This window comes from Nannospalax galili, unplaced genomic scaffold (genome assembly GCF_000622305.1).
Source record: "Nannospalax galili isolate Female #2095 unplaced genomic scaffold, S.galili_v1.0 scaffold606, whole genome shotgun sequence".
Lineage (NCBI taxonomy): Eukaryota > Metazoa > Chordata > Mammalia > Rodentia > Spalacidae > Nannospalax > Nannospalax galili.
This window is the reverse complement of record NW_008355477.1, coordinates 3,690,886-3,695,694: the sequence shown is the minus strand read 5'-3', so window position 1 is coordinate 3,695,694 and position 4,809 is coordinate 3,690,886. Positions and strand designations below refer to the sequence as shown.

Below are 4,809 nucleotides of genomic sequence, written 5' to 3'. Positions count from 1 at the left end.
TTTCATTAAATGCTTTTGAGATGCACTGATGATTGCCTTAGTCTGACATTAGAGAAAGTATTTCAGAAGTTGCTGTTACTTTCCTTGGCCAATAGTCACAAAATTCAGAATGTAATCATGAGTATATTTAAAATTAGAAGATTTAAATTCATTTAGGTGTATGTTTTTATTATAAGCAATATTGATAAAAAATAATTTAGAATTCTGTTTGCTCTTAAGCATAGATATTAAATGCAGCAAGTTCCCGGATGCTCAAATACTACCTATTTCCTGTGGCAAATAGCAACTGGTAACTGTAAGAGATTTCTTGGTTCATAGGTTGGGGATACTCAAATATACACAATAAAATGTGTTCTCAGGGGCAAAGGGAGAGCGGAGGTTCAAAAGCACCCCAGAGCTTCTGTGACCTATATCCCTTTATCCCTTTTTTCTCTCATTACATTGTTTGATCCCTTACACTTACACACACACACACACACACACACACACACACACACACACACACACACACACCATTTGAATATAGAGGAAATTCTAGAAACATGACCTGGGTAGTTATGAAGATGCACTCATTTACCAGCATTTTCTGAGATTTTGTTTACTTTATTTCCAATTGTTCTTGCTTTCTACAACATCTCATGCTTTGAAGTACAGTGGAACACAAAGAACATTAGTGTGGCTGTGGAGATAGCTTAGAAGGTCTGAGCACTTAGAGCACAAGCATGAAGACCTGAGTTCAAATCTCCAGATTCTACGTAAAAAGCTAGATGTGGCCACATAGAACTATATCCCAGCACTGTGCAAAAGCAGAGATAAGGATCACTAGAGCACTGGCTGCCAGCCCAGCTTCCGGTTCAATGAAAGACTGTCATTCTTAGAGAGTTTGTGTCTTGCTTGGAAATCTGAACTACAAAATTATGTTTAAAATAATATATTAAAGCATCTTCTATCTTTTGTGAGCATGTGCGTGTGTGTGATGGGTGAGTAAATATGTATGTGAGGGGCCGTGAGTTCACTTGTGGAGGTCAGAGGATAATGTTTCAGTATGGGTTCTTACTTTTTCACTTGGATTAAGACAGGAATTTTTCACTGTTGCAAAAGTCAGGCAAAACTTTGGCGATTCTCCTGTCTCTGTCTCTTATTTCCTGTAGACATGCTGGGATTACAGAAATGCAAATTGATTTTGCATTTGGCCTTTGTCCTAGTTTGTTTCTCCACTGCTGTGACAAAACACTGACCAATATCACGTTGGGAAGGAAAGGGTCTACTCAAGTATCACATTTTCCAGTCCCAGTTCATCAGGAAGCTCAAGGTAGGAACTCAGGGCAGGAACCTGGACGCAGGAGCTGGGGCACAGGCCATGGAGGAACGCTGCTTATTGACTTGCTCCACTGGCCCCTGCTCAGTCTGTTTTCTTATGCAACACAGGCCCACCTGCCCAGGGGTGGTACCACCCACAGTGGCCTGGGCCCTCTCATATCACTCAGTAATCAAGAAGATACCTCACAGACATGGCCACAGGCCAGTCCAATGGAGGCAATTCCCCAATTGAGCTCCCTCAACCCAGGTGTGTCAAGGTGACACTAAAGCTATCGTGTACAGCTTTTGTATGGGTTCTGGAGAATCTGAACTCTGGTATCAAGCTTGTGTGGTAAATACTTTTATCCTCTGAGCCATTTCTCCAGTTCTGTTCTATCTTTTTATTGTTTTATTTTTAATTGAATTTTTGTGATTTTCTACAATATAGTTTAATGGTATCTAGATTCCCTTCCCTATCTGCACTTCTCCCCATCCAATTTCATGTACTCTATTATATATATAATGTGACCTATAAAGTCTCATTAGGACCACACAGTGGACATGCCTAAGACAAGGGATGTAATTAGAGTATTCATAATTACTTGAAACTACTTCATTGATTACTTTGTAAAAAATATTTTAAGAAGACAGAACCATGTAATTACATTTTTCTAGATTTATGCCTCAACTCCTTTTACTGTATTTTAGATCACTTTGAGAGACTACTTGCCATCAATAGATCTTCCTCTGTGAAACTAGATAAAAATGATGATGATGACAATGATTGAACACACGGGGCACTTAATATAGTGCTCCTCCTGGGTACTCACTAAGCATCCAAGAATTATTATTTCTAATTATTATCCATACAGCATCACCATGGGATGTTATTATCACCCTCAAGTAGATGAAGAGATTACAGCTGAGAGACTGTAAGTTTTCCCAGGTTGATGTAGTTTATACATTGTTGTGGGATTTGAACCCAGATCTTTTTGACTCCCAACACCATGATCTGTCTACTAGGTATCAAAGTACCTCTAATCCCATACTTTCTATGACCTCTTAGTTTATTCATATGCATGGCACTTAGAGTATGTCTGTAGAAGAAATCATACTGCAGTTGCAGACAAGACTGGATTCTTTAGTACATATTCTTCTGATATTTATGAAATGGTAGCTGTCCTATGGCTTCATCTGTAGGCTAGGAGTAAACATGTGAATTATCCTTCTGAGACAAATCATCCCTAAAGCACTCAAACAAATACTGGCTTTCTTGGGTTTATAGAAAATCATACAAATACTATTTCTTGTATAATTGTGGCTACATTATGACTTTATCTGTAGGATTATAGGATGGGTATAGATGTATGGTAAATCCATTTTGTCCTCTCCAAATCCAGTTGCATCTGCTTTTTGACAGTCTCTTCTAAAGTAATTTGTTTTATTTATGAAATCTTCCAAGGGCATCATCAATTAAGTCAAAATTTGTTACAAAAATACAAATTATTGACAAAAATGTAAGAACTCTGAGAAATGTGCTTTGAGTAGGCTTGCCTTTCCCTCTATGGTTATATAAAGGGTGGGAGAACCATTTTTAAATTACATAAAATTAGGATTTTCCAGTACATGCCAAACAAAATTAGCTTTTTCCTCAATCTCATCCATTTTAAACTCTGATTTTGCTTTGGCATGTATTTGAATAAAGTTGGCATTTTTACTCTTTTCACATCTGGAAATTCCCAGTTGACTTTGTCACATGATGAAATGAAATAGCAATTTGGTTGTACTGAATTTGCCTGAAGCAATACACTTCCACTTTTGCATTTTTAGTCCTTATGATTTTACAAGGCATGTTAAGATATGGTGAAATACATATGTATATGTATATATGTACATTACATATATGCACATAACATGAGTTCAGGAAAGAGGTAAATATATGGTCTGTTTTATGGTTAATTTGATTTTACTTAGTAGGGTAGCTGCAAAAAGTTAAAAAGAAAAACCTGAAATACTCTATGGTGGAGCGATGTCTCTCTCATAGGAAGTTCTCTGCTCCCAGGCACAGGTCTTTGGGCTTCTTGCCTTGGAAATGCAGCAGCCAGCATCATGGGAAAGTAAAGAGCTTCCCCAAAGATGAACCTTCCAAGTCTTTCTACCTCACATCCTATCTGGGCTATAAGGCTGGCATTATTCACATTGTGTATGAAATTGACAGGCCAGGATCCAAGGTGAACAAGATGGAGGTTGTGGATGCTGTCACAATTGTGGAGATACCCCTATGGTGATTGTGGGCATTGTGGGCTATGTAGAAACCTCATGTGGCCTCTGCCCCTTTAAGACCGTCTTTGCTGAGCATATCTGGGATGAATGCAAAAGGTGCTTCTACAAGAACTGACACAAATCTAAGAAGAACGCCTTCATCAAGTGCTGTAAGAAATGGCAGGACGACATGGGCAAGAAATAGCTGGAGAAGAACTTCAACAGCTTGAAGAAGTACTGCCAGGTCATCAGCCTCATCACCCACAGCCAGCTGCTGGCCTGCTTCCTCTCAGTCAGGAGGCCCACTTGACGGAGATCCAGGTGAACTCGGGCACCGTAGCTGAGAAACGAGACTGGGCCAGGGGAGGCTGGAGCAGCAAGTCCAGGTAAACCAGGTGTTTGGGCAGGATAAGTCGACTGATGTCATCGGGGTGACCAAAGGCAAAGTCTACAAATGGGCCACCAGCTGCTGGCACATCAAAGAGGCTGCCCTGGAAGATCCACCGAGGTCTGTGCAAGGTTGCTTGTACCAGAGCCTGGCGCCCTGCCTGTGTGGCCTTCTCTGTGGTTCAAGCTGAGCAAAGAAGCTACCATCATGGCATGGAGATCAACAAGAAGATTTACAAGATTGGTCAGGGCTACCTTATCAAGGATAGCAAGGTGATAAAGAACAATGCCTTCACCCCTTTCTGACAAGAGCATAAACCCCTTGGGTGGCTTTGTCCATTATGGTGAGGTGACCAATGATTTCGTCTTGCTGAAAGGCTGTGTGGTGGGACCCAAGAAGCCAGTACTCATCCTTCGCAAGTCCTTGCTGGAACAGACCAAATGTGGTGCTCTGGAGAAGATTGACCTGAAGTTCATTGACACCACCTCCAAATTTGGCCGTGACTGTTACCAGACCATGAAGGAGAAGAAAACATTTATGGGACCACTCAAGAAAGACCAGATTGCCAAGGAGGAAGGTGCTTAGTGTTAGAAGCACATTGTGCAGCTCATGGGGTCTCAATAAAACCTTTTCCACTGACAAAAAGACAAAACAAAACACCCTGAAATAAAGCAAGTTCAAGAGAGGGTGTATGAAGTGTAAATTTCCATGTAAGATGTTGAAAATGTAATCATTTTCATCCTTTCATTGCTTTTGGAAAATAAGCAATATTTTCTTACATGTTCAGTATTTAATTTTATGACCATATTCTATTAAGTCAATAATTATTATTAGTAAATCCACCAACTATTCTCTGTCAA

General features: G+C 40.0%; 1 pseudogene across 1 annotated transcript; it reads left to right on the top strand.

The window, feature by feature from the left end:
* The first annotated feature begins 3,317 nt into the window (after positions 1-3,317).
* Positions 3,318-4,534, top strand: LOC103749982 (annotated as a pseudogene). The gene has a single exon (XR_001872912.1). The product of XR_001872912.1 is annotated as a 60S ribosomal protein L3 pseudogene (transcript).
* The last annotated feature ends 275 nt before the right edge of the window (positions 4,535-4,809 follow it).